General features: G+C 57.1%; 1 protein-coding gene across 2 annotated transcripts in view; it reads left to right on the top strand.

The window, feature by feature from the left end:
• Positions 1-623: 623 nt before the first annotated feature.
• Positions 624-23,481, top strand: part of LOC138502994 (CYFIP-related Rac1 interactor A-like) — a 668,876-nt gene continuing 646,018 nt past the window's right edge. Inside the window, exon 1 of one of the 2 annotated variants that reach the window (XM_069622402.1) lies at positions 624-964. The gene's annotated coding sequence lies outside the window, so the exon portion shown is untranslated. The remainder of the gene's footprint in view (positions 965-23,481) is intronic. The other variant, XM_069622405.1, reaches the window with a different exon arrangement.

Genomic DNA, 23,481 nt, shown 5'->3' with positions numbered 1-23,481 from the left:
CCCTGCCACGCTCAGTAGAACCCTGGCAAAAGAGAGCAACCGCTGCCACGTTGAGCAGCACCCTGGCAGGTTCAGCAGCTGGTGTTGCCAGCAACAAGCTGCCATATCAAGAAGCAATGTGGCATATGTGCAGCACCCTGGCATATTGAGCATCACAGCTGTTTATGCCAGCCATTACACATCATGCAAGCCCCTGATAGGTCAGACGGCGCCCAGTCCTGATGACCGGTGCCCTGATTATCTTGGTAAGAGTGGCACTCGCCCCTCCTCCACAGAGACTCGTCAGACTGGTGTGGTATAAGCAGATTAGCAAGAAGAAGAGGGGGGCGTGTCTATAATTGGGTAACATGTCAGAGGCACTCCAAGCAAACGGGGTCTGATAGCAACTGCAGCCTGTCCTCAGCCGACCCCCGTGGCATCAGTGCCCCCGCCCCACCCTCCTACCCCATCTCCGGCATCACCTGGGAGAACACCCCTCCCCCACACACACCTAACCGGAGCCTAAAACAAAAGGACCCCGGAACCAGCAGGCACGGGGTTAAGGCTCGTTTGAGACGTCAGAGATGCTTAGGGTGGGCAGGGGGTGGGGGGCTGTGTGGTGCATTTTCCACGGATCGCAGCAGCTGTGCTGGGCACATCTATGGAAGAGAGGGAGTGAGGGAGGACGAGAGGAGGGGGGCGCAGGTGGAGAGACAGGGGAGTCCGCGGGAGGCGTGATAGACAGAGTGAGAGAGGAGGGGTGAGGGGAGAAGGCAGAGAAAGAGAGAGAGAGAGAGAGACGCCCCGCAGGACCTGGCACACATAGCAGCTCTACTGGACATGCTGGAATAATGTCCCCCTGCAGGACCTGCTGAAGGCGCCCAGGGCTATAGAGGGGCTGCGGAAGAACGGCGCCTATAGGACGTGCTGAAGGACTCTCTGCAGCCAGCGTCAGCCACCGGCGGCTCGCCCCTGAACGAGAACCGTGAGTCCTGGGCTCTACCTAGGGGGAGGGGACACTGAGTCCTGGTGAGAGGGGACATTGCTGCAGGGCCAGACCTGGGGGAGGGGGCACTGACCCTGGTGAGAGGGGACATTGCTGCAGGGCCAGACCTGGAGATGGGGGCACTGAGCCCTGGTGAAAGGGGACATTGCTGCAGGGCCAGACCTGGAAATGGGGGCACTGAGCCCTGGTGAAAGGGGACATTGCTGCAGGGCCAGACCTGGAGATGGGGACCCTGAGCCCTGGTGAGAGGGGACATTGCTGCAGGCCCAGACCTGGAGATGGGGGCACTGAGCCCTGGTGAGAGGGGACATTGCTGCAGGGCCCGACCTGGGGGAGGGGGCACTGAGCACTGGTGAAAGGGGACATTGCTGCAGGGCCAGACCTGGGGGAGGGGATCCTGAGCACTGGTGAAAGGGGACATTGCTGCAGGGCCAGACCTGTAGATGGGGACCCTGAGCCCTGGTGAGAGGGGACATTGCTGCAGGGCCAGACCCGGGGGAGGGTGCACTGAGCACTGGTGAGAGGGGACATTGCTGCAGAGCCAGAGCCAGACCAGGGAGAGGGGGGACTGAGCCCCTGGTGAGAGGGGACATTGCTGCAGGGCCAGACCTGGGGGAGGGGCAGTGAGCCCTGGTGAGAGGGGACACTGCTGCAGGGCCAGACCTGGGGGAGGGGGCACTGAGCCCTGGTGAGAGGGGACATTGCTGCAGGGCCAGACTTGGGGGAGGGGGCACTGAGCACTGGTGAGAGGGGACATTGCTGCAGGGCCAAACCTGGGGGAAGGGACCCAGAGCACTGGTGAAAGGGGACATTGCCGCAGGTCCAGACCTGGGGGAGGGGAGACTGAGCCCTGGTGAGAGGGGGCATTCCTGCAGTGCTAGACCGGGGGAGGGGGCACTGAGAACTGGGGAGAGGGGACATTGCTGCAGTGCTAGACCTGGGGGAGGGGGCAGTGAGCCCTGATGAGAGGGGACATTGCTGCAGGGCCAGACCTGGAGATGGGGGCACTGAGCCCTGGTGAGAGGGGACATTGCTGCAGGGCCATACCTGGGGGAGGGGGCACTGAGCCCTGGTGAGAGGGTACATTGCTGCAGGGTCAGACCTGGGGGAGGGGGCACTGAGAACAGGTGAAAGGGGACATTGCTGCAGGGCCAGACCTGGGGGAGGGGACCCTGAGCACTGGCGAAAGGGGACATTGCTGCAGGGCCAGACCTGGAGATGGGGACCCTGAGCCCTGGTGAGAGAGGACATTGCTGCAGGGCCAGACCTGGGGGAGGGTGCACTGAGCACTGGTGAAAGGGGACATTGCTGCAGAACCAGAGCCAGACCTGGGGGAGGGGGGACTGAGCCCCTGGTGAGAGGGGACATTGCTGCAGGGCCAGACCTGGGGGAGGGGCACTGAGCCCTGGTGAGAGGGGACATTGCTGCAGGGCCAGACCTGGGGGAGGGGGCACTGAGCCCTGGTGAGAGGGGACATTGCTGCAGGGCCAGATCTGGGGGTGGGTGCACTAATCACTGGTAAAATGGAACATTGCTGCAGGGCCAGATCTCGGGGAGGGGAGACTGGGCCTTGGTGAGAGGGGACATTGCTGCAGTGCCAGAACTGGGGCTATGGACACTGAGCACTGGTGAGAGGGGGCATTGCTATAGGGCCAGACCTGAGGGAGGGGGCACTGAGCCCTGGTGAATGGAGACATTGCTGCAGGGCCAGACCTGGAGATGGGGACCCTGAGCACTGGTGAAAGGGGACATTGCTGCAGTGCCAGACCTGGGAGAGGGGGCACTGAGCCCTGGGGAGAGGGGATTTTGCTGCAGGGCCAGACCTGGAGATGGGGGCACTGAGCCCTGGTGAGAGGGGACATTGCTGCAGTGCTAGACCTGGGGGAGGGGGCAGTGAGCCCTGGTGAGAGGGTACATTGCTGCAGGGCTGACCTGGAGGTGGGGCACTGAGCCCTGGTGAGAGGGGACATTGCTGCAGGGCCAGACCTGGGGGAGGGGACCCTGAGCACTGGTGAAAGGGGACATTGCTGCAGGGCCAGACCTGGAGATGGGGACCCTGAGCCCTGGTGAGAGGGGACATTGCTGCAGGGCCAGACGTGGGGGGGTGACTGAGCCCTGGTGAAAGGGGACATTGCTGCAGAGCCAGACCTGGGGAGGGGACCCTGAGCACTGGTGAAAGGGGACATTGCTGCAGGGCCAGACCTGGAGATGGGGACCCTGAGCCCTGGTGAGAGGGGACATTGCTGCAGGGCCAGACGTGGGGGGGTGACTGAGCCCTGGTGAGAGGGGACATTGCTGCAGGGCCAGACCTGGGGGAGGGGAGACTGAGCAATGGTGAGAGGGGACATTGCTGCAAGGCGGACCTGGAGATGGGGACCTTGAGCACTGGTGAGAGGGGACATTGCTGCAGAGCCAGACCTTGGGGAGGGGGCTCTGAGCCCCTGATGAGAGGGGACATTGCTGCAGGGCCAGACCTGTGGGAGGGGGCACTGAGCCCTGGTGAGAGGGGACATTGCTGCAGGGCCAGACCTGGGGGAGGGGGCCCTGAGCCCTGGTGAGAGGGGACATTGCTGCAGGGCCAGATCTGGGGGTGGGTGCACTAGTCACTGGTAAAAGGGGATATTTCTGCTGGGCCAGATCTCATGGAGGGGAGACTGAGCACTGGTGAGAGGGGGCATTTCTATAGGGCCAGACCTGGGGGAGGGCGCACTGAGCCCTGGTGAATGGAGACGTTGCCGCAGGGCTAGACCTGGAGATGGGGACCCAGAGCACTGGTGAAAGGGGACATTGCTGCAGGGCCAGACCTGGGGGAGGGGCGACTGAGCCTTGGTGAGACGAGACATTGCTGCAGGGCCAGACCAGGGGGAGGGGACCTTGAGCACTGGTGAAAGGGGAGATTGCTGCAAGGCCAGACCAGGGGGAGGGGACCCATCACTGGTGAAAGGGGACATTGCTGCAGGGCCAGACCTGGGGGAGGTGGCACCGAGCACTGGTGAATGAGGGCATTGCTACAGGGCCAGAACTGGTAGAGGGGGCACTGAGCATTGGCGAAAGGGGACATTGCTGTAGGGCCATACCTGGGGGAGGGAGCACTGAGAACTGGCAAAAGGGGACATTGCTGCAGGGCCAGACCTGGGGGAGGGGGCACTGAGCCCTGGTGAGAGGGGACATTGCTTCAGGGCCAGATCTGGGGGTGGGTGCACTAATCACTGGTAAAAGGGGACATTGCTGCAGTGCCAGATCTGGGGTAGGGGACACTGTGCATTGGTGAAAAGGGACATTGCTATAGGGCCAGGTCTGCAGAAGAGACCCTGAGCCCTGGGGAAAGGAGACATTACTACTGGGCTAGAACTGGAGTAGGGGACACTGTGCATTGGTGAAAGGGGACATTGCTACAGGGCCAGGCATGAAAGAGGGGGAACTGACCACTGGTGAGAGGGGACATTGCTGCAGGGCCAGACCTGGGCAAGGAGACACTGATCACTTGTAAAAGTGGACATTGCTACAGGACCAGAACTGGGGGAGCGGACACTGAGCACTGGTGAAAGGGGACATTAGTACTGGGACAGGCATATTGGAGGCGACCACTAGCACTGGTGAAAGAGGACATTGCTACCGGACCAGACCCGAAGAAGGGGACCCTGAGCACTGGTGAAAGAAGACATTACTATAGGGACAGGCCTGGGTTAGGGTACCCTGAGCCCTGGTGAAAGGGGACATTGCTACTGGGCTAGGACTGGAGTAGGGGGCACTGTGCAGTGGTGAAAGGGGACATTGCTACAGGGTCAGCACTGGGAGAGGGTCCCCTGAGCACTGGTGAAAGGGGACATTGCTTTAGGGCCAGAAATGGGAGATCGGACACTGTGCACTGGTGAAAGAGGACATTATTACAGTGCCAGGCCTGGAAGAGGAGACCCTGAGCATTGCTGAAAAGGGACTTTACTACAGGGCCAGGCCTGGAGGAGGGGGCACTGAGCCCTGGTGAGAGGGGACATTGCTTCAGGGCCAGATCTGGGGGTGGGTGCACTAATCACTGGTAAAAGGGGAAATTGCTGCAGGGCCAGATCTGGGGGAGGGGACACTGTGCATTGGTGAAAAGGGACATTGCTATAGGGCCAGGTTTGCAGAAGAGACCCTGAGCCCTGGGGAAAGGGGGCATTACTACTGGGCTAGAACTGGAGTAGGGGACACTGTGCATTGGTGAAAGGGGACATTGCTACAGGGCCAGGCATGGAAGAGGGGGAACTGAGCACTGGTGATAGGGGACATTGCTGCAGGGCCAGACCTGGGGAAGGAGACACTGAGCACTTGTAAAAGTGGACATTGCTACAGGACCAGAACTGGGGGAGCGGACACTGAGCACTGGTGAAAGGGGACATTAGTACTGGGACAGGCATATTGGAGGCGACCACTAGCACTGGTGAAAGAGGACATTGCTACCGGGCCAGACCCGAAGAAGGGGACCCTGAGCACTGGTGAAAGAAGACATTACTATAGGGACAGGCCTGGGTTAGGGTACCCTGAGCCCTGGTGAAAGGGGACATTGCTCCTGGGCTAGAACTGGAGTAGGGGGCACTGTGCATTGGTGAAAGGGGACATTGCTACAGGGCCAGGCATGGAAGAGGGGGAACTGAGCACTGGTGATAGGGGACATTGCTGCAGGGCCAGACCTGGGGAAGGAGACACTGAGCACTTGTAAAAGTGGACATTGCTACAGGACCAGAACTGGGGGAGCGGACACTGAGCACTGGTGAAAGGGGACATTAGTACTGGGACAGGCATATTGGAGGCGACCACTAGCACTGGTGAAAGAGGACATTGCTACCGGGCCAGACCCGAAGAAGGGGACCCTGAGCACTGGTGAAAGAAGACATTGCTACAGGGTCAGCACTGGGAGAGGGTCCCCTGAGCACTGGTGAAAGGGGACATTGCTTTAGGGCCAGAAATGGGAGATCGGACACTGCGCACTGGTGAAAGAGGACATTATTACAGTGCCAAGCCTGGAAGAGGAGACCCTGAGCATTGGTGAAAAGGGACTTTACTACAGGGCCAGGCCTGGAGGAGGAGACCCTGAGCCCTGGTAAAAGGGAACATTACTACAGGGCCAGGCCTAGAGGAGGGTATCCTGAGCCCTGGGGAAAGGGGACGTTACTACAGGGACAGGCCTGGAGGAGGAGACCCTGAGAACAGGTGAAAGGGAACATTACTACAGGGCCGGGCATGGAGAAGGAGACCCTGAGCCCTGGTGAAAGGGAACATTACTACAGGGCCAGGCCTGTAGGAGGAGACTCTGAGAACGTGTGATAGGGGACATTATTACAGGGCCAGGCCTGGATGAGGAGACCCTGAGAAGGGGTGAAAAGGGACATTACTACAGGGCCAGGCCTGGAGGAGGAGACCCTGAGAATGGGTGAAAAGGGACATTACTACAGGGCCAGGCCTGGAGGAGGAGACCCTGAGAATGGGTGAAAAGGGACATTACTACAGGGCCAGAGCCTTGCAGGCTAAACGAATGCCCCCACCACAATGGAAGTACACTTAAGTTGCCTTTGGCCTTAACACCAGTCATAAAATGCAACGGCACAGTAAGAAAACATGTCCTAGCTAGCCGGTAAGATAGTTCAGCGGGTTGAGCACTTGCTATTGCGATCGCAGTGTGATTCGCAGGTTCAAATCCTGATCGAGGTCGATAAATGACTAGCAACTTCTGTTGGGTGATATGTTCTCTGTACAGTGTTTTGGCAAAGCGCCATATAAATGGCATATCATTATCACACGAATCTCCCCCAGAGAGAACACTGCTGTTGTACTCATCCTGTTGTATTTACCCCGTAACGCCGGTAAAATAAGTCCTGCCCAGTAAGAACACAGTGCCGTGGGGGCTGCACAAATGCCCCTCCGCTCGCCATGTAAGAACACCACGTTGTATTTGCCAAAAATGCCCATAAAAAAATGCCAGGCCACAGTAAGGAAGCATACCCTCCCCCATGTAAGAACACTCATATTGCCTTTGCGCTCAATGCAAGCACACATTTCCATGCCACAGTAGCACGCAGCCAGCTCCACTGTACTGCCCTCCCCCCACTCCAACCCCACCTTCACACAATAACACTCAGGTTGGCTTTGCTTTGCCCAAAACGCCAGTCAAACATGCCATGCTCCTGTCAAAAAATGTTCATGCGCCAGTGCCCCTCCCTGCGCCCCAGCCTAGGGACACACAGATATGCACACGTTCACCCATGAGTCCTGCACCCATGCAGCATGCCTGCCAGTCACACGGCCCCCAGAACATGTACACTGCACGCTCATTCACACGCGCACTCGCACCCATGTACACCATTCGCACTGCATTCGTTCATATGCGTGCATTACAGAGCCCACCCCTTGCATACATACACACACTTACACACTCCTTCACATGCATGCAATCCTTGCACCGTGTGTAGTTAGTGCTGATAAGTGGCGGCATGGGCCATGAAAAGGCTGAGCCCAGAATGTAAGCCTTCAGCTTCAACATTGGGGGGTTTGGGGGTACTCATATCCCCAAGACAAGCATTTGCCCTCTGCCAGCAGTCCCATTAATGACTGTTCTCTCACCCCAGACAGCAGTGTATTTGCTTACTTTTTCTTTAGTTTATAAAGTTTATTTTATTCAGATCCAAATTACAAAATCAATAGTCAACAATATGACAGTAAACAGTCCATGAATAATGTAGCATTTGCACATGATCCATAATAAATAAATTAAATAGGAATTAAAAATAAGGATCAGTATAAATACTTTATAAACGGGAAAATAAAAGAGTTGCTATAATGAAAGAAAAGTAGAAGAAAAAGGGGGGGATTGGTTTATGAACTTAATAAGAACATTGCTTTAAATAAACAACTAACAGTCACACCAGCAATGTTATGGGCTTGAAGCGCATAGTAAGACTTGCCATTTGCTCTCATGTTTCAATGGGATGGGGGGGGGGGGGGGTGAGCTGGCCATGAACAGCGCAGACGCGTTTCCCTAATCCTTTAATAGACATGTGTGTAAGGTTTTATAGTAAGTACATGCACGGCTCTCCAGGTGAGACACGTGCCAACTTCTGGCCGCCTGAGCCCGGGCTGGGCTCACAGCAGAGTGATGACGGCTGCCTCAACGAGAGGGGAGTGGGGGGACTTTACCCTCCAAGCCCTATCCTGGGGCCGCCCCTTCCAATCGCATTGCCTTCCTTCCCCCGCCTGAGCTATTTACCTCCCCGCCTGCCTGGAAGCAGGGCACATACATACTGGCTCCTGCCTTTCCCGGGCACTTCTGGAGCTCTGCCCATCTGTAGGGCGCCCCTGATGTCAGTGGCCATTCATAGAGTGGCCAGTCTATAACACTTCCCTGGAAACTGTACCCACCCATCGTGCCAGTCTATAGTACTTCTCTGGAGCTTGTACCCTCACATGGTGCCAGTCTATAGCACTTCCCTGGAGCCTCTACCCTTGCATGGTGCCAGTTTATAGCACTTCAACAGAGCCTGTACCCTTGCAGGGTGGCACTCTATAGCACTTCCCCAGAGCCAGTACCCACACATGGTGCCAGTCTACTGCACTTCCCTGGAAACTGTACCCACCCATGGTGCCAGTCTATCGCACTTCCCTGAAGCCTGTACCCACCCATGGTGTCAGTCTACTGCACTTCCCTGGAAACTGTACCCACCCATGGTGTCAGTCTATCGCACTTCCCTGGAGCTTGTACCCTCACATGGTGCCAGTCTATAGCACTTCCCTGGAGCCTGTACCCTTGCAGGGTGGCAGTCTATAGCACTTCCCTGGAAACTGTAAATCTGCATGGTGCCAGTCTATAGCACTTCCCTGGAGCCTGTACCCTTGCACGGTGGCAGCCTACTGCACTTCCCTGTAAACTGTAACCTTGCATGGTGTCAGTCTACTGCACTTCCCTGAAGCCTGTACCCACCCATGGTGCCAGTCTACTGCACTTCCCTGAAGCCTGTACCCACCCATGGTGCCAGTCTATAGCACTTCCCCGGAGCCGGTACCATTGCAGGGTGGCAGCCTACTGCACTTCCCTGTAAACTGTACCCACCCATGGTGCCAGTCTACAGCACTTCCCTGAAGCCTGTACCCTTGCAGGGTGGCAAGCTACTGCACTTCCCTGAAGCATGTACCCACCCATGGTGCCAGTCTATAGCACTACCCCGGAGCCTGTACCCACCCATCGTGCCAATCTATAGCACTTCCCCAGAGCCGGTACCCACACATGGTGCCAGTCTACTGCACTTCCCTGGAAACTGTACCCAGCCATGGTGCCAGTCTATCGCACTTCCCTGAAGCCTGTACCCACCCATGGTGTCAGTCTACTGCACTTCCCTGGAAACTGTACCCACCCATGGTGCCAGTCTATCGCACTTCCCTGGAGCTTGTACCCTGACATGGTGCCAGTCTATAGCACTTCCCTGGAGCCTGTACCCTTGCAGGGTGGCAGTCTATAGCACTTCCCTGGAAACTGTAACCGTGCATGGTGCCCGTCTATAGCACTTCCCTGGAGCCTGTACCCTTGCACGGTGGCAGCCTACTGCAATTCCCTGTAAACTGTAACCTTGCATGGTGTCAGTCTACTGCACTTCCCTGAAGTCTGTACCCACCCATGGTGCCAGTCTACTGCACTTCCCTGAAGCCTGTACCCACCCATGGTGCCAGTCTATAGCACTTCCCCGGAGACGGTACCATTGCAGGGTGGCAGCCTACTGCACTTCCCTGTAAACTGTACCCACCCATGGTGCCAGTCTACAGCACTTCCCTGAAGCCTGTACCCTTGCAGGGTGGCAAGCTACTGCACTTCCCTGAAGCATGTACCCACCCATGGTGCCAGTCTATAGCACTACCCCGGAGCCTGTACCCACCCATCGTGCCAATCTATAGCACTTCCCCAGCGCCGGTACCCACACATGGTGCCAGTCTACTGCACTTCCCTGGAAACTGTACCCAGCCATGGTGCCAGTCTATCGCACTTCCCTGAAGCCTGTACCACCCATGGTGTCATTCTACTGCACTTCCCTGGAAACTGTACCCACCCATGGTGCCAGTCTATCGCACTTCCCTGGAGCTTGTACCCTCACATGGTGCCAGTCTATAGCACTTCCCTGGAGCCTGTACCCTTGCAAGGTGGCAGTCTATAGCACTTCCCTGGAAACTGTAACCCTGCATGGTGCCAGTCTATAGCACTTCCCTGGAGTCTGTACCCTTGCACGGTGGCAGCCTACTGCACTTCCCTGTAAACTGTAACCTTGCATGGTGTCAGTCTACTGCACTTCCCTGAAGCCTGTACCCACCCATGGTGCCAGTCTACTGCACTTCCCTGAAGCCTGTACCCACCCATGGTGCCAGTCTACTGCACTTCCCTGAAGCCTGTACCCACCCATGGTGCCAGTCTATAGCACTTCCCCAGCGCCGGTACCATTGCAGGGTGGCAGCCTACTGCACTTCCCTGTAAACTGTACCCACCCATGGTGCCAGTCTACAGCACTTCCCTGAAGCCTGTACCCTTGCAGGGTGGCAGGCTACTGCACTTCCCTGAAGCATGTACCCACCCATGGTGCCAGTCTATAGCACTACCCCGGAACCTGTACCCACCCATCGTGCCAATCTATAGCACTTCCCCAGAGCCGGTACCCACACATGGTGCCAGTCTACTGCACTTCCCTGGAAACTGTACCCACCCATGGTGCCAGTCTATCGCACTTCCCTGAAGCCTGTACCCACCCATGGTGTCAGTCTACTGCACTTCCCTGGAAACTGTACCCACCCATGGTGCCAGTCTATCGCACTTCCCTGGAGCTTGTACCCTCACATGGTGCCAGTCTATAGCACTTCCCTGGAGCCTGTACCCTTGCAGGGTGGCAGTCTATAGCACTTCCCTAGAAACTGTAACCCTGCATGGTGCCAGTCTATAGCACTTCCCTGGAGCCTGTACCCTTGCACGGTGGCAGCCTACTGCACTTCCCTGTAAACTGTAACCTTGCATGGTGTCAGTCTACTGCACTTCCCTGAAGCCTGTACCCACCCATGGTGCCAGTCTACTGCACTTCCCTGAAGCCTGTACCCACCCATGGTGCCAGTCTACTGCACTTCCCTGAAGCCTGTACCCACCCATGGTGCCAGTCTATAGCACTTCCCCGGAGCCGGTACCCTTGCAGGGTGGCAGCCTACTGCACTTCCCTGTAAACTGTACCCACCCATGGTGCCAGTCTACAGCACTTCCCTGAAGCCTGTACCCTTGCAGGGTGGCAGGCTACTGCACTTCCCTGAAGCATGTACCCACCCATGGTGCCAGTCTATAGCACTACCCCAGAGCCTGTACCCACCCATCGTGCCAATCTATAGCACTTCCCTGGAGCCTGTACCCACCCATGGTGCCAGTCCATAGAACTTCCCCGGAGCCTGTACCCACCCATGGTGCCAGTCTATAGCACTTCCCTGGAGCCTGTACCCACCCATGGTGCCAGTCTATAGAACTTCCCCGGAGCCTGTACCCACCCATGGTGCCAGTCTATAGAACTTCCCCGGAGCCTGTACCCACCCATGTTGCCAGTCTATAGCACTTCCCTGGAGCCTCTACCCTTGCATGGTGCCAGTCTATAGCACTTCAACAGAGCCTGTACCCTTGCAGGGTGGCACTCTATAGCACTTCCCCAGAGCCGGTACCCACCCATGGTGCCAGTCTACTGCACTTCCCTGGAAACTGTACCCACCCATGGTGCCAGTCTATCGCACTTCCCTGAAGCCTGTACCCACCCATGGTGTCAGTCTACTGCACTTCCCTGGAAACTGTACCCACTCATGGTGCCAGTCTATCGCACTTCCCTGGAGCTTGTACCCTCACATGGTGCCAGTCTATAGCACTTCCCTGGAGCCTGTACCCTTGCACGGTGGCAGTCTATAGCACTTCCCTGGAAACTGTAACCCTGCATGGTGCCAGTCTATAGCACTTCCCTGGAGCCTGTACCCTTGCACGGTGGCAGCCTACTGCACTTCCCTGTAAACTGTAACCTTGCATGGTGTCAGTCTACTGCACTTCCCTGAAGCCTGTACCCACCCATGGTGCCAGTCTACTGCACTTCCCTGAAGCCTGTACCTACCCATGGTGCCAGTCTACTGCACTTCCCTGAAGCCTGTACCCACCCATGGTGCCAGTCTATAGCACTTCCCCGGAGCCGGTACCCTTGCAGGGTGGCAGCCTACTGCACTTCCCTGTAAACTGTACCCACCCATGGTGCCAGTCTACAGCACTTCCCTGAAGCCTGTACCCTTGCAGGGTGGCAGGCTACTGCACTTCCCTGAAGCATGTACCCACCCATGGTGCCAGTCTATAGCACTACCCCGGAGCCTGTACCCACCCATCGTGCCAATCTATAGCACTTCCCTGGAACCTGTACCCACCCATGGTGCCAGTCTATAGAACTTCCCCGGAGCCTGTACCCACCCATGGTGCCAGTCTATAGCACTTCCCGGGAGCCTGTACCCACCCATGGTGCCAGTCTATAGAACTTCCCCGGAGCCTGTACCCACCCATGGTGCCAGTCTATAGAACGTCCCCGGAGCCTGTACCCACCCATGGTGCCAGTCTATAGCACTTCCCTGGAGCCTCTACCCTTGCATGGTGCCAGTCTATAGCACTTCAACAGAGCCTGAACCCTTGCAGGGTGGCACTGTATAGCACTTCCCCAGAGCCGGTACCCACCCATGGTGCCAGTCTACTGCACTTCCCTGGAAACTGTACCCACCCATGGTGCCAGTCTATCGCACTTCCCTGAAGCCTGTACCCACTCATGGTGTCAGTCTACTGCACTTCCCTGGAAACTGTACCCACCCATGGTGCCAGTCTATAGAACTGCCCCGGAGCCTGTACCCACCCATGGTGCCAATATATAGCACTTCCCTGGAGCCTGTACCCACCCATGGTGCCAGTCTATAGAACTACCCCAGAGCCTGTACCGACCCATGGTGCCACCCTACAGCACTACCCCGGAGCCAGTACCAACCCATGGTGCCAGTCTATAGAACTTCCCCGGAGCCTGTACACACTCATGGTGCCAGTCTATAGCACTTCCCCGGAGCCTGTACCCACCCATGGTGCCAGTCTACTGCACTTCCCTGGAAACTGTACCCACCCATGGTGCCAGTCTATAGCACTTCACTGGTGCCTGTACCCACCCATAGTGCCAGTCTACTGCACTTCCCTGGAAACTGTACCCACCCATGGTGCCAGTCTATAGCACTCCCCGGAGCCTGTACCCACCCATGGTGCCAGTCTATAGCACTTCCCCAGAGCCTGTACCCACCAATGGTGCCAGTCTATAGCACTTCCCCAGAGCCTGTACCTTGCAGGGCGCCAGTCTATAACACTTCACTGGCGCCTGTACCCACCCTGGGTGCCAGTCTACTGCACTTCCCTGAAGTCTGTACCCACCCATGGTGCCAGTCTATTTCACTTCCCCGGAGCCTGTACCCACCCATGGTGCCAGTCTATAGCACTGTCCGGAGCCTGTACCCACCCATGGTGCCAATCTATAGCACTTCCCTGGAGCCTGTCCCCACCCATGGTGCCAGTCTATAGAACTTCCCCGGAGCCTGTACCCACCCATGGTGCCAGTCTATAGCACTTCCCCGGAGCCTGTACCCACCCATGGTGCCAATCTACTGCACTTCCCTGAAGCCTGTACCCACCCATGGTGCCAGTCTATAGCACTTCACTGGCGCCTGTACCCACCCATGGTGTCAGTCTACTGCACTTCCCTGGAAACTGTGCCCACCCATGGTGCCAGTCTATAGCACTACCCCGGAGCCTGTACCCACCCATGGTGCCAATCTATAGCACTTCCCTGGAGCCTGTACCCACCCATGGTGCCAGTCTATAGAACTTCCCCGGAGCCTGTACCCACCCATGGTGCCAGTCTATAGCACTTCCCCGGAGCCTGTACCCACCCATGGTGCCAATCTACTGCACTTCCCTGAAGCCTGTACCCACCCATGGTGCCAGTCTATAGCACTTCACTGGCGCCTGTACCCACCCATGGTGCCAGTCTACTGCACTTCCCTGGAAACTGTACCCACCCATGGTGCCAGTCTATAGCACTTCCCCGGAGCCTGTACCCACCCATGGTGCCAGTCTATAGCACTTCCCCAGAGCCTGTACCCACCAATGGTGCCAGTCTATAGCACTTCCCTGGAGCCTGTACCCTTTCAGGGTGTCAGTCTATAGCACTTCCACAGAGCCTGTACCCTTGCAGGGCGCCAGTCTATAGCACTTCACTGGCGCCTGTATCCACCCAGGGTGCCAGTACTGCACTTCCCTGAAGTCTGTACCCACCCATGGTGCCAGTCTATAGCACTTCCCCGGAGCCGGTACCCTTGCAGGGTGGCAGTCTACTGCACTTCCCTGGAGCCTGTACCCACCCATGGTGCCAGTCTATAGCACTTCCCTGGAGCCTGTACCCTTGCAGGGTGGCAGTCTATAGCACTTCCCTGGAGCCGGTACCCTTGCAGTGTGGCAGTCTACTGCACTTCCCTTGAAACTGTAACCTTGCATGGTGCCAGTCTCTAGCACTTCCACGGAGCCTGTACCCTTGCAGGGTGGCATTCTACTGCACTTCCCCGGAGCCTGTACCCTTGCAGGGTGGCAGTCTACTGCACTTCCCTGGAAACTGTACCCACCCATGGTGACAGTCTATAGCACTTCCCTGGAGCCTGTACCCTTGCAGGGTGGCAGTCTACTGCACTTCCCTGGAGCCAGTACCCTTGCAGGCTGGCAGTCTACTGCACTTCCCTGGAAACTGTAACCTTGCATGGTGCCAGTCTCTAGCACTTCCCTGGAGCCTGTACCCTTGCAGTGTGGAAGTCTACTGCACTTCCCTTGAAACTGTAACCTTGCATGGTGCCAGTCTCTAGCACTTCCCTGGAGCCTGTACCCTTGCAGGGTGGCAGTCTACTGCACTTCCCCAGAGCCTGTACCCTTGCAGGGTGGCAGTCTACTGCACTTCCCTGGAAACTGTACCCACCCATGGTGACAGTCTATAGCACTTCCCTGGAGCCTGTAGCCTTGCAGGGTGGCAGTCTACTGCACTTCCCTGGAGCCAGTACCCTTGCAGGGTGGCAGTCTACTGCACTTCCCTGGAAACTGTAACCTTGCAGGGTGCCAGTCTATAGCACCTCCCTGGAGCCGGTACCCTTGCAGGGTGGCAGTCTACTGCACTTCCCTGGAGCAAGTAACCTTGCAGGGTGGCAGTCTACTGCACTTCCCTGGAAACTGTACCCACCCATGGTGCCAGTCTATAGCACTTCCCCAGAGCCTGTACCTTTGCAGGGTGGCAGTCTATAGCACTTCCCTGGAGCCAGTACCCTTGCAGGGTGGCAGTCTACTGCACTTCCCTGGAAACTGTAACCTTGCATGGTGCCAGTCTATAGCACTTCCCTGGAGCCGGTACCCTTGCAGGGTGGCAGTCTACTGCACTTCCCTGGAGCAAGAAACCTTGCAGGGTGGCAGTGTCTAGCACTTCCCTGGAGCCGGTACCCTTGCAGGGTGGCAGTCTACTGCACTTCCCTTAAAACTGTAACCTTGCATGGTGCCAGTCTCTAGCACTTCCCCGGAGCCTGTACCCTTGCAGGGTGGCAGTCTTCTGCACTTCCCCGGAGCCTGTACCCTTGCAGGGTGGCAGTCTACTGCACTTCCCTGGAAACTGTACCCACCCATGGTGACAGTCTATAGCACTTCCCTGGAGCCTGTACCCTTGCAGGGTGGCAGTCTACTGCACTTCCCTGGAGCCAGTACCCTTGCAGGCTGGCAGTCTACTGCACTTCCCTGGAAACTGTAACCTTGCATGGTGCCAGTCTCTAGCACTTCCCTGGAGCCTGTACCCTTGCAGTGTGGAAGTCTACTGCACTTCCCTTGAAACTGTAACCTTGCATGGTGCCAGTCTCTAGCACTTCCCTGGAGCCTGTACCCTTGCAGGGTGGCAGTCTACTGCACTTCCCCAGAGCCTGTACCCTTGCAGGGTGGCAGTCTACTGCACTTCCCTGGAAACTGTACCCACCCATGGTGACAGTCTATAGCACTTCCCTGGAGCCTGTAGCCTTGCAGGGTGGCAGTCTACTGCACTTCCCTGGAGCCAGTACCCTTGCAGGGTGGCAGTCTACTGCACTTCCCTGGAAACTGTAACCTTGCAGGGTGCCAGTCTATAGCACCTCCCTGGAGCCGGTACCCTTGCAGGGTGGCAGTCTACTGCACTTCCCTGGAGCAAGTAACCTTGCAGGGTGGCAGTCTACTGCACTTCCCTGGAAACTGTACCCACCCATGGTGCCAGTCTATAGCACTTCCCCAGAGCCTGTACCTTTGCAGGGTGGCAGTCTATAGCACTTCCCTGGAGCCAGTACCCTTGCAGGGTGGCAGTCTACTGCACTTCCCTGGAAACTGTACCCACCCATGGTGCCAGTCTATAGCACTTCCCCGGAGCTTGTACCCTTGCAGGGTGGCAGTCTATTGCACTTCCCTTTAGCCAGTACCCTTGCATGTTTGCAGTCTACTGCACTTCCCTGGAAACTGTAACCTTGCATGGTGCCAGTCTATAGCACTTCCCTGGAGCCCGTACCCTTGCAGGGTGGTAGTCTACTGCACTTCCCTGGAGCCAGTACCCTTGCAGGGTGGCAGTCCATAGCACTTCCCTGGAGCCGGTACCCTTGCAGGGTGGCAGTCTACTGCACTTCCCTGGAAACTGTAACCTTTCACAGTGTCAGTCTACTGCACTTCCCTGAAGCCTGTACCCACCCATGGTGCCAGTCTATAGCACTTTGCCGGAGCCTGTACCCTTGCAGGGTGAAAGTCTATAGCACTTCCCTGGAGCCGGTACCCTTGCAGGGTGGCAGTCTACTGCACTTCCCTGGAAACTATAACCTTGCATGGTGCCAGTCTATAGCACTTCCCCGGAGCCTGTAACCTTGCATGGTGCCAGTCTATAGCACTTCCCTGGAGCCTGTACCCTTGCATGGTGGCAGTCCACTGCACTTCCCTGGAGCCTGTACCCACCATTGGTGCCAGTCTACTGCACATCCCTGAAGCCTGTACCAACCGATGGTGCCAGTCTATAGCACTTTGCCGGAGCCTGTACCCTTGCAGGGTGAAAGTCTATAGCACTTCCCTGGAGCCGGTACCCTTGCAGGGTGGCAGTCTACTGCACTTCCCTGGAAACTGTAACCTTGCATGGTCCCAGTCTGTAGCACGTCCCTGGAGCCTGTACCCTTGCATGGTGCCAGTCTACTGCTCTTCCCTGGGAACTGTACCCACCCATGGTACCAGTTTATAGCACTTCACTGGCGCCTGTACCCACCCATGGTGCCAGTCTACTGCACTTCCCTGAAGCCTGTACCCACCCATGGCGCCAGTCTATAGAACTTCCCCAGAGCCGGTACCCTTGCAGGGTGGCAGTATACTGCACTTCCCTGGAGCCTGTACAGACCCATGGTGCCAGTCTATAGAACTTCCCCGGAGCCTGTACCCACCCATGGTGCCAGTCTATAGCACTTCCCCGGAGCCTGTACCCACCCATGGTGCCAATCTACTGCACTTCCCTGAAGCCTGTACCCACCCATGGTGCCAGTCTATAGCACTTCACTGGCGCCTGTACCCACCCATGGTGCCAGTCTACTGCACTTCCCTGGAAACTGTACCCACCCATGGTGCCAGTCTATAGCACTTCCCCGGAGCCTGTACCCACCCATGGTGCCAGTCTATAGCACTTCCCCAGAGCCTGTACCCACCAATGGTGCCAGTCTATAGCACTTCCCTGGAGCCTGTACCCTTTCAGGGTGTCAGTCTATAGCACTTCCACAGAGCCTGTACCCTTGCAGGGCGCCAGTCTATAGCACTTCACTGGCGCCTGTATCCACCCAGGGTGCCAGTACTGCACTTCCCTGAAGTCTGTACCCACCCATGGTGCCAGTCTATAGCACTTCCCCGGAGCCGGTACCCTTGCAGGGTGGCAGTCTACTGCACTTCCCTGGAGCCTGTACCCACCCATGGTGCCAGTCTATAGCACTTCCCTGGAGCCTGTACCCTTGCAGGGTGGCAGTCTATAGCACTTCCCTGGAGCCGGTACCCTTGCAGTGTGGCAGTCTACTGCACTTCCCTTGAAACTGTAACCTTGCATGGTGCCAGTCTCTAGCACTTCCACGGAGCCTGTACCCTTGCAGGGTGGCATTCTACTGCACTTCCCCGGAGCCTGTACCCTTGCAGGGTGGCAGTCTACTGCACTTCCCTGGAAACTGTACCCACCCATGGTGACAGTCTATAGCACTTCCCTGGAGCCTGTACCCTTGCAGGGTGGCAGTCTACTGCACTTCCCTGGAGCCAGTACCCTTGCAGGCTGGCAGTCTACTGCACTTCCCTGGAAACTGTAACCTTGCATGGTGCCAGTCTCTAGCACTTCCCTGGAGCCTGTACCCGTGCAGTGTGGAAGTCTACTGCACTTCCCTTGAAACTGTAACCTTGCATGGTGCCAGTCTCTAGCACTTCCCTGGAGCCTGTACCCTTGCAGGGTGGCAGTCTACTGCACTTCCCCAGAGCCTGTACCCTTGCAGGGTGGCAGTCTACTGCACTTCCCTGGAAACTGTACCCACCCATGGTGACAGTCTATAGCACTTCCCTGGAGCCTGTAGCCTTGCAGGGTGGCAGTCTACTGCACTTCCCTGGAGCCAGTACCCTTGCAGGGTGGCAGTCTACTGCACTTCCCTGGAAACTGTAACCTTGCAGGGTGCCAGTCTATAGCACCTCCCTGGAGCCGGTACCCTTGCAGGGTGGCAGTCTACTGCACTTCCCTGGAGCAAGTAACCTTGCAGGGTGGCAGTCTACTGCACTTCCCTGGAAACTGTACCCACCCATGGTGCCAGTCTATAGCACTTCCCCAGAGCCTGTACCTTTGCAGGGTGGCAGTCTATAGCACTTCCCTGGAGCCAGTACCCTTGCAGGGTGGCAGTCTACTGCACTTCCCTGGAAACTGTAACCTTGCATGGTGCCAGTCTATAGCACTTCCCTGGAGCCGGTACCCTTGCAGGGTGGCAGTCTACTGCACTTCCCTGGAGCAAGAAACCTTGCAGGGTGGCAGTGTCTAGCACTTCCCTGGAGCCGGTACCCTTGCAGGGTGGCAGTCTACTGCACTTCCCTTAAAACTGTAACCTTGCATGGTGCCAGTCTCTAGCACTTCCCCGGAGCCTGTACCCTTGCAGGGTGGCAGTCTTCTGCACTTCCCCGGAGCCTGTACCCTTGCAGGGTGGCAGTCTACTGCACTTCCCTGGAAACTGTACCCACCCATGGTGCCAGTCTATAGCACTTCCCCGGAGCTTGTACCCTTGCAGGGTGGCAGTCTATTGCACTTCCCTTTAGCCAGTACCCTTGCATGTTTGCAGTCTACTGCACTTCCCTGGAAACTGTAACCTTGCATGGTGCCAGTCTATAGCACTTCCCTGGAGCCCGTACCCTTGCAGGGTGGTAGTCTACTGCACTTCCCTGGAGCCAGTACCCTTGCAGGGTGGCAGTCCATAGCACTTCCCTGGAGCCGGTACCCTTGCAGGGTGGCAGTCTACTGCACTTCCCTGGAAACTGTAACCTTTCACAGTGTCAGTCTACTGCACTTCCCTGAAGCCTGTACCCACCCATGGTGCCAGTCTATAGCACTTTGCCGGAGCCTGTACCCTTGCAGGGTGAAAGTCTATAGCACTTCCCTGGAGCCGGTACCCTTGCAGGGTGGCAGTCTACTGCACTTCCCTGGAAACTATAACCTTGCATGGTGCCAGTCTATAGCACTTCCCCGGAGCCTGTAACCTTGCATGGTGCCAGTCTATAGCACTTCCCTGGAGCCTGTACCCTTGCATGGTGGCAGTCCACTGCACTTCCCTGGAGCCTGTACCCACCATTGGTGCCAGTCTACTGCACATCCCTGAAGCCTGTACCAACCGATGGTGCCAGTCTATAGCACTTTGCCGGAGCCTGTACCCTTGCAGGGTGAAAGTCTATAGCACTTCCCTGGAGCTGGTACCCTTGCAGGGTGGCAGTCTACTGCACTTCCCTGGAAACTGTAACCTTGCATGGTGCCAGTCTGTAGCACGTCCCTGGAGCCTGTACCCTTGCATGGTGCCAGTCTACTGCTCTTCCCTGGGAACTGTACCCACCCATGGTACCAGTTTATAGCACTTCACTGGCGCCTGTACCCACCCATGGTGCCAGTCTACTGCACTTCCCTGAAGCCTGTACCCACCCATGGCGCCAGTCTATAGCACTTCCCCAGAGCCGGTACCCTTGCAGGGTGGCAGTATACTGCACTTCCCTGGAGCCTGTACAGACCCATGGTGCCAGTCTATAGCACTTCCCCGGAGCCTGTACCCACCCATGGTGCCAGTCTATAGCACTACCCCAGAGCCTGTACCCACCCATGGTGTCAGTCTACTGCACTTCCCTGGAGCGCTTACCCACCCATGGTGCCAGTCTACTGCACTTCCCTGAAGCCTGTACCCACCCATGGTGCCAGTCTATAGCACTTCCCTGGAGCTGGTACCATTGCAGGGTGGCAGTCTACTGCACTTCCCTTGAAACTGTAACCTTGCATGGTGCCAGTCTCTAGCACTTCCCCGGAGCCTGTACCCTTGCAGGGTGGCAGTCTACTGCACTTCCCCGGAGCCTGTACCCTTGCAGGGTGGCAGTCTACTGCACTTCCCTGGAAACTGTACCCACCCATGGTGCCAGTCTATAGCACTTCCCCGGAGCCTGTAGCCTTGCAGGGTGGCAGTCTATTGCACTTCAATTTAGCCAGTACCCTTGCAGGGTTGCAGTCTACTGCACTTCCCTGGAAACTGTAACGTTGCATGGTGCCAGTCTATAGCACTTCCCTGGAGCCCGTACCCTTGCAGGGTGGTAGTCTACTGCACTTCCCTGGAGCCAGTACCCTTGCAGGGTGGCAGTCCATAGCACTTCCCTGGAGCCGGTACCCTTGCAGGGTGGCAGTCTACTGCACTTCCCTGGAAACTGTAACCTTTCACGGTGTCAGTCTACTGCACTTCCCTGAAGCCTGTACCCACCCATGGTGCCAGTCTATAGCACTTTGCCGGAGCCTGTACCCTTGCAGGGTGAAAGTCTATGGCACTTCCCTGGAGCCGGTACCCTTGCAGGGTGGCAGTCTACTGAACTTCCCTGGAAACTATAACCTTGCATGGTGCCAGTCTATAGCACTTCCCCGGAGCCTGTAACCTTGCATGGTGCCAGTCTATAGCACTTCCCTGGAGCCTGTACCCTTGCATGGTGGCAGTCCACTGCACTTCCCTGGAGCCTGTACCCACCATTGGTGCCAGTCTACTGCACATCCCTGAAGCCTGTACCAACCCATGGTGCCAGTCTATAGCACTTTGCCGGAGCCTGTACCCTTGCAGGGTGAAAGTCTATAGCACTTCCCTGGAGCTGGTACCCTTGCATGGTGGCAGTCTACTGCACTTCCCTGGAAACTGTAACCTTGCATGGTGCCAGTCTATAGCACTTCCCCGGAGCCTGGACCTTGCATGGTGCCAGTCTATAGCACTTCCCTGGAGCCTGTACCCTTGCATGGTGGCAGTCCACTGCACTTCCCTGGAGCCTGTAACCACCATTGGTGCCAGTCTACTGCACATCCCTGAAGCCTGTACCAACCCATGGTGCCAGTCTATAGCACTTTGCCGGAGCCTGTACCCTTGCAGGGTGAAAGTCTATAGCACTTCCCTGGAGCTGGTACCCTTGCAGGGTGGCAGTCTACTGCACTTCCCTGGAAACTGTAACCTTGCATGGTGCCAGTCTATAGCACTTCCCGGGAGCCTGTACCCTTGCATGGTGGAAGTCTACTGCACTTCCCTGGAAACTGTACCCACCCATGGTGCCAGTCTATTGCACTTCCCCGGAGCCGGTACCCACCCATGGTGCCAGTCTACTGCTCTTCCCTGGGAACTGTACCCACCCATGGTGCCAGTTTATAGCACTTCACTGGCGCCTGTACCCACCCATGGTGCCAGTCTACTGCACTTCCCTGAAGCCTGTACCCACCCATGGCGCCAGTCTATAGCACTTCCCCAGAGCCGGTACCCTTGCAGGGTGGCAGTATACTGCACTTCCCTGGAGATTGTACCCACCCATGGTGCCAGTCTATAGCACTTCCCCGGAGCCTGTACCCACCCATGGTGCCAGTCTATAGCACTACCCCAGAGCCTGTACCCACCCATGGTGTCAGTCTACTGCACTTCCCTGGAGCCTGTACCCACCCATGGTGCCAGTCTACTGCACTTCCCTGAAGCCTGTACCCACCCATGGTGCCAGTCTATAGAACTTCCCCAGAGCCTGTACCCACCCATGGTGCCAATCTACTGCACTTCCCTGAAGCCTGTACCCACCCATGGTGCCAGTCTATAGAACTTCCCCAGAGCCTGTACCCACCCATGGTGCCAATCTACTGCACTTCCCTGAAGCCTGTACCCAACCATGGTGCCAGTCTATAGCACTTCCCCAGAGCCTGTACCCACCCATGGTGCCAGTCTACTGCACTTCCCGGAGCCTGTACCCTTGCAGGGTGGCAGTCTACTACACTTCTTTGGAAACTGTACCCACCCATGGTGTCAGTCGACAGCACTTCACTGGCGCTTGTACCCACCCATGGTGCCAGTCTACTGCACTTCCCTGAAGCCTATACCCACCCATGGCGCCAGTCTATAGCACTTCCCCAGAGCCGGTACCATTGCAGGGTAGCAGTCTACTGCACTTCCCTGGAGCCTGTACCCACCCATGGTGCCAGTCTGTAGCACTTCCCCAGAACCGGTACCCTTGCAGGCTGGCAGTCTACTGCACTTCCCTGGAAACTGTAACCTTGCACGGTAACCTTGTCAGTCTATTGCACTTCCCTGAAGCCTGTACCCACCCATTGTGCCAGTCTATAACACTACCCTGGAAACTGTACCCTTGCAGGGTGCCAGTCTATAGCTCTTCCCCTGAGCCTGTACCCTTGCAGAGTGGCAGTCTACTGCACTTCCCTGGAGCCTGTACCCACCCATGGTGCCAGTCTGTAGCACTTCCCCAGAGCCGGTACCCTTGCAGGCTGGCAGTCTACTGCACTTCCCTGGAAACTGTAACCTTGCATGGTGCCAGTCTACTGCACTTCTCTGGAGCCTGTACCCTTGCAGGGTGGCAGTCTACTGCACTTCCCTGGAAACTGTACCCACCCATGGTGCCGGTCTACTGCACTTCCCTGAAGCCTGTACCGACCAATGGTGCCAGTCTATAGCACTTCCCTGGAAACTGTACCCACCCATGCTGCCAGTCTACTGCACTTCCCTGGAAACTGTACCCACCCATGGTGCCAGTCTACTGCACTTCCCTGAAGCCTGTACCCACCCATGGTGCCAGTCTATAGCACTTCCCTGGAAACTATACCCACCCATGGTGCCAGTCT

This window comes from Ambystoma mexicanum, chromosome 11 (genome assembly GCF_040938575.1).
Source record: "Ambystoma mexicanum isolate Mex_15411 chromosome 11, UKY_AmexF1_1, whole genome shotgun sequence".
In the NCBI taxonomy this organism is placed as follows: domain Eukaryota; kingdom Metazoa; phylum Chordata; class Amphibia; order Caudata; family Ambystomatidae; genus Ambystoma; species Ambystoma mexicanum.
Note: the sequence above shows the minus strand (reverse complement) of the source record. Positions and strands in the feature narration are given on the sequence as shown.